This window comes from Chenopodium album, chromosome 26 (genome assembly GCF_948465745.1).
Source record: "Chenopodium album chromosome 26, dcCheAlbu1.1, whole genome shotgun sequence".
Classification (NCBI taxonomy): domain Eukaryota; kingdom Viridiplantae; phylum Streptophyta; class Magnoliopsida; order Caryophyllales; family Amaranthaceae; genus Chenopodium; species Chenopodium album.
This window is the reverse complement of record NC_137859.1, coordinates 21,491,152-21,502,120: the sequence shown is the minus strand read 5'-3', so window position 1 is coordinate 21,502,120 and position 10,969 is coordinate 21,491,152. Positions and strand designations below refer to the sequence as shown.

General features: G+C 40.1%; 1 non-coding gene across 1 annotated transcript; it reads left to right on the top strand.

The window, feature by feature from the left end:
- Positions 1-963: 963 nt before the first annotated feature.
- Positions 964-1,069, top strand: LOC145618730 (small nucleolar RNA R71). The gene has a single exon (XR_014107991.1). It is a non-coding gene; the product is annotated as a small nucleolar RNA R71 (small nucleolar RNA).
- The last annotated feature ends 9,900 nt before the right edge of the window (positions 1,070-10,969 follow it).

Here is a 10,969-nt window from a genome sequence, read left to right as displayed (position 1 = left end):
TTCTCATTGAAAACTAAACAAAGTTGTTGTATGAGTTTCAATTGTTGTATTCAAACCCACAATGATCACTAGCATATGTAAAACTTAGCCAAAGAAATATGATTTCATATTGACTAATTGTAACACCCCGACCCCAAACAAATTAGGGAGGGGCCTATTGTCACGAAATGCGCATCGAGGGCCAACAACTGTCCCCACAGACCAACACAAGTCCTTCCGGCGCATTTTGTCCTCACTCATGCGTACCCCGGGAAAACTTCCCAGGAGGTCACCCATCCCAAGACTACTCCCAGCCAAGCACGCTTAATTATGGAGTATTCTTACCATATGAGCTCCCTAAAAGGAAGATGCATCTTGTTGATATGAGTAGTATATCATACTCTTTTAAAGCAATCATGAGGAGTATTACATACACCCCCACTTGAGAACGACAACGCCCTCGTTGCGCCTGGAAAGCTAGGGACTCTAGTATTACGCCTAACGGCAACTGGGTAGCCAAAGTGTTACATCCAGTCTGTTTTCGTTAGGCGTAATACTGGAGTCCCTAGCCACCATCGTCCAGTCTCCCCGCCCCACTTTCTCTCTTTCCTCCATCTCGACACATCCCCCACACCCTCAGCCGCCGTCGTTTTCTAATTACCCCCACAAATCTAATTGGGAAGACTAGAAGCTTGTGAAGGACTCTCGAGCTTGATCTTGAGAGAATTCACCTCCTTTCCTAACTCCGAGACCATTGTGGACAATTCGTTGATGACATAAGATTGATCGGTTGAGCAACTTGTGCTTGCCGATTCCCTCTCTACATCATGCCAATCCATGTAATTCCTTACCACATCATCTATTACGTCCACAACCTCTTCTTCCGTCTTGTTCATGATTGGCCCTCCGGCTCCGGCATCTAGGCTCGATCTACCTTGAAAGCTCAAACCACTATAGAAGATTTGGATCACTTGATATGTTGGAATTCCGTGGTGAGGGCATTCCCTTTGGTAGTCCTTGTACCTCTCCCATGCTTCATAGAGATTCTCTCTAGGCAATTGCTTAAAACTTTGGATTAAGGCTCTAGCCTCCGCGGTCTTCTTTGGTGGGTAGAAACGGGATAAGAAAGCTTTTGTGACATCATCCCATGTCTTCAAGGAATTGGGCTTCACTTCTTTGTCTAGCCATTCCAAAGATCTTCCTATGAGAGAGAAAGGGAACAACTTAAGGCGGATAAACTCTTGAGAAACTCCATTGACATTGATAGTGTTGCAATATTTTTCAAACTCCTTAGGATGGTTCAATGGGCTCTCATTCTTTGCCCCACTATATTGTCTCCTCTCAATTAGGGTGATCATTGCCGGCCTAATTTCAAAATCGTTTGCCGGTGTTGTAGGTGGAGCTATGCCGCTCTCATACCTATATGCACCGGGCACTCCAAGTTCCTTCAAGGCAACTCTTAAATTACCTCCCATGGTTTGGGATCTAAGCACACAAAACTCAAAGAAAATATTAGTAGAACGGCTACAAGTGTAGCCTAAAGTGTAAAATCTTTTTGTATTTTGCAAATAAAGTGGAATAGACCCAACAACAACATGCACTCAAAGCACCATTCCCCGGCAACGGCGCCATTTTGATAGGAAGGAGAATGGTAGGTCGTTGGGCTACCACCCCACCCAATCAAACAAAATTTGTAACTCAACTAACCCCTATAAAGTGTAGTGGTAAGTGAAGGTCGAACCCAAAGGAATGGAGGTCGAACGCACGATGCCTAAGTTAAGCTACTCCGAAATCTAGTAGGGGTTTATGGTAGAAACTAGAGCTAAGCTAGGCAATGCAAAAGGCTAGTTCTAATTGAATGCTAAGGCACTAGGGGAATGGATCCACATGCATCAACGATGAAGTTCAATCAACTTGGGGAATTAACCAATCAAGTCAAGCAATGTGAGGGAAAACCGAAATTGCAACCAAGAGAGTACATCAAGCTATTCTCCTAGAGGTCTAATTAGCGTCAACTACATCAAATACTAGCTAGAAAACATTACAAGATATCTCAATCGAGTAAATGTAAGCCACAAATCAATGGTCCGTATCAATGTGAACTCACAATGCAATCTAGTGTGAATAACAAGGGTGATCAAGCCTAATCAAGCACACACATGCACAAAATCAATCAACCAATTTAATCACATTATCAACTCAATCAATTTCCCCCAAATTAATCTCAATTCATCATCAATACATGCTTCACCACTACCCTAGCAAATAAACTACTCACAATCCATGAAGAACTTCAAAATCAAAGCTAAACTAATCATCATTCCCAAATTCATCAATTGAAATCAAATTGAAACCAACAAATTCAATTAAAATCAATCAAACTAACAATTAACCAAATAAAACAACAATACTAATGAAATCAAACATTGAATTGCATTAAAGAGTAAAGAATCCTTACAAACTTGATAGAAATCAAATCAAATGAAACAATCTTCAATCATCAAACCCACACTTTCTCTCTCTAAAATCTAACCTAATCTAATTCACTAATTGTCTAATTGTTTTTCTCTCTACCCAAAAATGGGTATTTATAAATACAAGGATCAAAAGAAAATAAAATAGAAAAGAAAAATAAAATGGAAAAGAAAATGAAAGAAAAGAAAATAAAAGAAAAGAAAGTAAAAATAAATAAGAAATTAAAAGGAAAATAAAAGAAAAATTAATTAATTGAAATCAAAATAAAAGAAATAACAAGCGGAAACGGGAAGTTGCTTCTTCATGAATTTGCTGCTCCATCAAATGCTCGAAATTTGCTGCTCCTCTAAGGGGAAGTGATCCCATACTTCTCCTCTCACGCATCAGATCACATCCGTTCATCAAGATCAATCAACGCCCCAAGATTAAAGCTTCAAAGCCACGCACAAAACAGGCCCAGCTACGTGCGGCTGCAAGGGCTGCGAGTGCGGCCGCACCTGCCGAGGTTGTTTTGAAGGCGGTGCTGCAGCGGAGATTGCGGAGGAGAATGGTGGTGCAATTGGTGGTCGGAGCAATTAGTGTTGTTGCTGGAGCAGGGGAGAAAGCAGAGAGGCTGCGGTGTTGTGTTTGGAGGTGCGGCGGAGCTGCTGCAATTGATGACTGGCTGGAGGTTGCGAGGTGAGGGAGGTGTCTGCTGTGGCTGTGGTTAATTGAGGGAGGAAAGGTGGTTTGCGTGGTGACAATTGTAGTGCGAATTGGAGGTGTAATTGCGGTGGGTGTTGCGCTGGTGGTTGTTGCGGTTGCCCGAGTTAATAGCGGCTGCTGGTGGTGTTTCTGGGGAGGTGCGTTGTTGTTAGGTGGTGAGGTGGTGTTGCGTGAGGTAGAGATGGCAGCAGCTGGAACAGGGCAAAGCAGGGGAAGAGAAGTGAGGAGTTCCTGCCCACTTTCATCCCCATCACTATCATCACCATGATGGTGATGAAGACCAAACTATGCAGTGGCTAACTCTAGCGACCACCTCAAATTGGACTTGGAACAAACACCTACAAAACACACACGAAACCGAGAAATAAAATAAAGTGAAATAAAACTAAAACCGACAAATAAAAGTAAAAGAAATAAAATGAAAATGAAAATAATAAAGGAAGGAAAAATATAATAAGATGAAAATAAAATAAAGTAAGGAAAATGAATTGAAAATAAAATCAAATAAAGTAAAATAAAATAGAACTAAATCTATAAAATCTAAAATACAGAGAAAACAACTAAAATAAAGAAAATAAAAGAAATAAAAGAGAAAATACTAGAAAACCATAGAAATGCTCAAGAGCCATAAAATAAGAGAAGAAAGGTAGAATAGAGAGAGAAATCATAAAACCGAACATTTATTGAGAAAGAAAGCTATGAAAAGAGGATAAAAAGGACCTAAATGCTCATCAAATGTGTGCCATTTATGACACACATCATAAACATCTCGGCAATTTTTATTTCAAGCCGAAAAAAGGACAAAAAATTCCAAATTGAAGGCTATAATCCACACTTTCTGAGAAATTTTGAAACTTTGGGTCATATAATGACGTTTGGAACCATATATGACCCTTATATGTTGTATAAAATAGCTGTGGTAGGCTTCAGTTTACGAAATCAGTACTTCAAACGGATAAATTGACCGTTTTAAGGCATATTGGATGTTCCACCCACTCAATTGGACTCCCGGAAGTATTGGAAACCATTGTAAACATCTCGGCAATTTTTATTTCTGGGCGAAAAAAGGTCAAAAAATTCTAAAATTGAAGGCTATAATCCAAGCTTTTTGAGGAATTTTGAGGTTACGGGGCCCGGTGGGGAAAAGTCTTGAGACCCAAGGAGATACATCTTTGGGTCATATAATGATGTTTGGAACCATATATGACCCTAATATGTTGCCACAAATGTCTGTGGTAGGCTTGAGGTCACGATATCGGTGCAAGTTTGGAACGGGTAAATTGACCGTTTTAAGGCATATTGGATAGTTCTAGCCACTCAATTGGACTCCCGGACGGTATTAGGAACTACGGTAAACGTCTCGATAATTTTTATTTTCGGGCGAAAAAAGGTCAAAAAATTCCAAAATTGAAGGCATCCACGTTTTTTGAGGAATTTTGAGGTGATGGGGCCCGGTGGCGAAAAGTCTTGAGACCCTAGGGGATACATCTTAGAGTCATATAATGACGTTTGGAACCATATATGACCCTTATATGTGAAAGGAATGGTTTCCTTCGAACGAGAGTATTATTCTGATAGCGGGTTCAGAATTATTAGAAAGCTAATATATTCAGCAAGGTCAAGTGATCGGAATGCCTGGGAGGAGGCCACTTCCGATCTGTAATATTAATTATTAATATAATATTTAATATTACAGCTTAATCTTGACTGAACCCTTCAGGTTACACCCAAGCAAAATATACGAACTGACTCGACAAATTAATTCGGAAGAAATTAATTTGTCGCCTGAGTGTTAAACATTTAGATGTCAGAAATTCGATCTTGGAGCGTCAAAACTGAGCGTCGGAGAATCTCAAATGTCGAGCCAAAATTTAGGATTTGGCGATACGGGAAAATGCATCAAGTAACAAGTAAAATCATAGCCACGCAAAAGGCTAGGAATAATGCATACCCAATAGGAGCCTGCCACGTGGCAGCACACTTATCAAAAAACACCATGTGCAGCACACGTGCCCTTGACGTTGGCAGCCGCCACGTTGGCAGCCACCAAGTGGCACCGTGACATGTGGTGGCGCCATGGTGGCGGCGCAACACAGTGGCGACACATGTGGCAATGGCCGTGGACCTGAGTTGATGGGTCATGGACACGGGCCAAAAAAAATGGGCCAACCGAAACCAACTTTGGGTTCAATGTTGGGTGACGCATGGTTAGTTTACATTGCATGTGAAATGCCTTGGGGATCAAGTACAAAGTGGTCCACTCCTAACCATGTGACACTTGTCACTTGCTCCTTGGTTTATTTAACTAAGGGTCGAATTCACCAATCTTTCCATGTGCGATCTTTTTGTGAAGAGTCCCACATTAAAAGATGAGTGGAATTCACAAAGCATACTTCCTTATAAATAGTCATGGCATGGCTTGAAAATTATTTGCTTGAGTGGGAGTTAGAAAGAGCATTCCATATTTTTGGGAAAACTCTTAAACTCCATTAACACTTGAGTTTTGGTCGGACCTTGCTAACTCCAAGGTAGAGGACCTAAAAGTCGTGTTCATCCTTTATGGGTGGATACCGTTGGAGGCACGGCATTTGCGGTGCTCAAGGCATTCAAGTAAGAGCCCGTTTTATGAGGGCGAAGCTCGCTTCAAGGGTATGATACGTTCTTCATTTTCTTGTGATTGTTTATTTATGTTTTATGGTTTTATTAATTACGAGCGGTTCCTTGGGTCGGGGTTGTTTCCGCGGTGAGTTGGAGTCACCAAACCACAACATCGGAGCCCCACTTATTTATTTTTATAATCATGTTTTTCAAGGTTTATTTTGGCTTATTTTCTGGGATAAGTTGCTAATTAGATTAGTAGCTCGGTTTTATTTATTTTAATCCAGTTTTAATGAAGAATTTGGCCCAGAACCCTGATTTTCGCCCAAGACAAGTGAATTTTGGGTGGAAAAGGTGTTCTGAACGGGTAAATTGACTGTTTAAAGGCATATTGGATGGTTCCACCCAATCAATTGGACTCCCGGAGGGTATAAGGAACCATGGTAAACATCTCGGCAATTTTTATTTTCGGGTGAAAAAAAGTCAAAAAATTCCAAAATAAAAGGCTATAATCCACGCTTTTTCAGGAATTTTGAGGTTACGGGGCCCGGTGGCGAAAAGTCTTGAGACCCTAGGGGATATATCTTAGGGTCATATAATGACGTTTGGAACCATATAAGACCCTTATATGTTGCCTTAAATGTCCGTGGTAGGCTTAAGGTCACGATATCGGTGCAAGTTTGAAACGGGTAAATTGACTGTTTAAAGGCATATTGGATAGTTCTACCCACTCAATTCGACTCTCGGAAGGTATTAACATCCATGTTAACAAATCAGCAATTTTTATTTCGAAGCGAAAAAAGGTCAAAAAATTCCAAAATTGAAGGCTATAATCCACGCTTTTTCAGGAATTTTGAGGTTACGGGGCCCGGTGGCGAAAAGTCTTGAGACGCTAGGGGATATATCTTAGGGTCATCTAATGACGTTTGGAACCATATATGACCCTTATATGTTGCCATAAATGTCCGTGGTAGGCTTGAGGTCACAATATCGGTGCAAGTTTGGAACGGGTAAATTGACTGTTTAAAGTCATATTGGATGGTTCAACCCACTCAATTGGACTCCTAGAGGGTATTAGGAACCATGGTAAACATCTCGGCAATTTTTATTTTCGGGCGAAAAAAGGTCAAAAAATTCCAAAATTGAAGGCTATAATCCACGCTTTTTGAGGAATTATGAGGTTAAGGGGCCCGGTGGCAAAAAGTCTACATCTTAGGGTCATATAATGACTATTGGAACCATATATTACCCTTATGTGTTGCCACAAATGTCCGTGGTACGCATGTGGTCACGATATCGGTGTAAGTTTGGAACGAGTATATTGACTGTTTATAGGCATATTAAATGGTTTCACCCACTTAGTTGGACTCCCGGAGGGTATTAGGTACCATGGTAAACATCTCGGAAATTATTATTTCCGGGCGAAAAAAGATCAAACAATTCCAAAATTGAAGGCGATAATCCACGCTTTTTGATGAATTTCGAGGTTACGAGGCCTGGAGGCGAAAAGTCTTGAGACCCTTGGGGATACATCTTCGGGTAAATTGACCGTTTTAAGGCTTATTGGATGGTTCCACCCACTTAATTGGACTCCTGGAGGGTATTAGGAACCATGGTAAACATCTCGCCAATTTTCAATTCTGGGCAAAAGAAGGTTAAAAAATTCCAAAATTGAAGGCTATCCACGCTTTTTGAGGAATTTTGGGGTTACGGGCCCGGTGGCGAAAAGTCTGGAGACCCTAGGGGATACATGTTAGGGTCATATAATGACGTTTGGAACTATATATGACCCTTATATGTTGTACAACATAGCCATGGTACGCTTTAGTTTACGAAATCGGTGCTAAATTAGAACGGGTAAATTGGTCGTTTTAAGGCATACTGATTGTTCCACCCACTCAATTGGACTCTCGGAGGGAATTAGGAACCACGCTAAACATCTCGGCAATTTTTAATTTCGGGCGAAAAATGGTCAAAAAAATCCAAGATTGAAGGCTATATCCACGCTTTTTGAGGAATTTTGAGGTTACGGGGCTCGGTGGCGAAAAGTCTTGAAACCCTAGGGGATACATCTTAGGGTCATTTCATGACGTTGGGAACAATATATGACCCTTATGTGTTGCCATAAATGTTCGTGGTAGGCTTGAGGTTGCGATATCGGTGCAAGTTTGGAACGGGTAAATTTACCGTTTTAAGGCATATTGGATGGTTCCACCCCTCAATTGGACTCCTGGAGGGTATTAGGAACCATGGTAAACATCTCGGCAATTGTTATTTCCGGGCGAAAAAAGGTCAAAAAATTCCAAAATTGACGTCTGTAATCCACGCTTTTTGAGAAATTGTGAGGTTATGGGGCCCGGTGGCGAAAAGTCTTGAGACTCTAGGGGATACATCTTAGGGTCATATAATGACGTTTGGATCCATATATGACCCTTATATGTTGTACAAAACAGCCGTGGTAGGCTTTAGTTTACAAAATCGATGCAAATTTGAAACGGGTGAATTGACCATTTTAACGCATATTGGATTGTTCCACCCACTCAATTAGACTCCAAGAGGGTGTAAGGAACCATGGCAAACATCTTGTTAATTTATTTTTTCGGGCGAAAAAAGGTCAAAAAATTCCAAAATTGAAGGCTATAATCCATGCTTTTAGAGGAATTTTGTGGTTACGGGGCCCGGTGGCGAAATGTCTTGAGACCCTAGGAGATATATCTTAGGGTGATATAATGATATTTGGAACCATATATGACCGTTATATGTTGTACAACATAGCTGTGGTAGGCTTCAGTTTACGAAATCGGTGCAAATTTGGAACGGGTAAATTGACCGTTTTAAGGTATATTAGATGGTTCTACCCACTTAATTGGACTCCCGGAGGGTATTAGGAACCATGGTAAACTGATGAGTGGTATTTATACCACTCTTTTATCCTTTTCTTTAAGGATTTTTCCCTTCACTTGGCACTTGTTTTAGACTTTTCAAGCACCTTGTTTTAGTTTGCTTTGCCTTGTTCCTTTTTGTGTTTTCCCCTCCTTTTCCTTTGTTTTTGGCCTTGCTTTGTCGCTTTCCCTCTTTTCTATACTTATGTTTGTGGATGAGTGTTTGAGTAGGTTAAATGCAGTGCTCGTGTGATTCTGCTCGAGGCTTAGTCAACCTTTTTAAGTGCATTGGAATAGCGGAAGAGAGGAGCATGGATTTGGAGAAGAGTCTGGAGCTTTCAAGAGGAGCGGCCGCTCACTAGAGAGGAGCACCCGCTCCATTTTCTCATCTGATCCCCTATTTTCCAGACTTATGGAGCGTCCGCTCCACTAGAGAGGAGCGCCCGCTCCTGTCTGGGAGAGCGCCCGCTCCAGTAAGGCGGTTGTTTTGATTAATACCCTCTAGAGCGTCCGCTCACCCTCGATGGAGCGGCCGATCTCGTGGGTATTTCTGTGCATTTTAATATTTCTTTAGAGTAATGTGAGGGGCTTATAAAGACCCCTAGGTTTGTAATGAGATTATCATGTACATTTTAGCCCTAATCTAGAGTGAGAAACTCCATTAGTAGAGAGAGAAAGTGTGGATTTCCATTGATGAACTTGGATATTGAAGAAGGAGCTTTATTGAATCTTTGTAAATCTTCATCTTCAATTAATGAGCAATCTCTTACTCTCTTTCTTTACTTTTGTATCTAGTTTTGTTTGCTTATTTTTATTTTCCTTCTTTGCTTATTGATCATGTTGATGCTTATTGATTTGATGATTGATATTGTCTTCAATATGGTTTGTGAGTAGTCACCTAGCCAAGGATGTGGGGATGGTGTAGTTGTTGATTGATTCATGCTTATGATGTTGGGGTTTTTTTAATGGTGATTAAAGTCTTTGTATGTTTGATATTCTTTAATCTTCTTGCAAGTGAACATTATTAGTTGATTAAAGGTGAATCTTTGCTAACAAGAAACCGAAGTTGACTTAGTTAAGGTTCATTGTTATCGATAGTTCTTTGATTACACCTTCTAATATATGATTCTAGTCTGGAAACATGGAGGCCATGTTAGGAGAAATTGATTAACCCCGGAAGGCGGTTAGATTGAGCTTTAATTCGATATTCTTGCATGCTTAGTTTACCATTGCTTTGCTTCCGTGTTATTGCATGATCAATTGGCAACTACATCTACCTACTTCCCTTAGTGCTTAGTTATATTGATTTTTAATCATTCTTAATCTCTAGTTTAATCTCTTAGTTATTAACACTTCTTGTTCCGAGGTAGCATAAGTATTAAGTAGTGAATGTGGTGTTTATGCATGTCTCCTTGTGGTTCGACCCCTATGCTTGCCTTATACTTGTATTATGTTTGTTTAGGTGTATAAATTATATTTGATCTAGGGATAGACAATTGACGACGCGTTTATTCCCTTGTCAAATTGGCACCGTTGCCGGGGAGACGGCTTCCATTGCTTTTTCATTACTTTATTTGAGACTATCTCATTCCTTGTTTGTTAGTATTTGCTACTTGTGGGGAATATTTCAAGCATTATGATAACCCCAAACTTGAACCCCACTGTGATCATACTAAAGTACGGTGGCGTTCCAAAGGGAAAGACAAAGAGCAAAAAGAGTCGCCAACAAGTTTTAGGAACTTGTAAACCCAAAAGACAATCCAAAAGGACCATCAACTACTCCATAAGGTCTTGAACCAAATAGGGTCCGAGGATGAGGGTACGAATCCAATCTACAAAAGAAAGGACCCGCCCTATAAAATAGGCCTCTACTTTGTTCTGCTCGTATTCATGTGTGCTTTTCGAATAACATACAAACATTATATTAAACCTACCCTGTTTATTCTATGTTGGTTGAATATTAATGCACAAATAAACTATTATTGGCGATCACTTGAATTAAAATCACATTAGCCTAAACCAAATTATTAATTTTCTTATTAAGCGTGATTTCAAGTACAAATTCCCTTTAAACATGCATAAAAGGCGTGATCAAGCAATAACAATATAATATATATCAAGCAACATAAGCAATAATAATGATGATGATAATAGCATGATAAGGCATAATAAAGCGTAATAACTATAGCAAGATCCTAGGCATGATACTAACAATATTAATAACAATTCCTAGCATGTCATTAAGCAATAAAGAACGAAGCTTTAAACCTAACATGGTACTAACATGATATTAGAAAGAGTAAAGCAATAAAAGGCACCCTAAACATGAT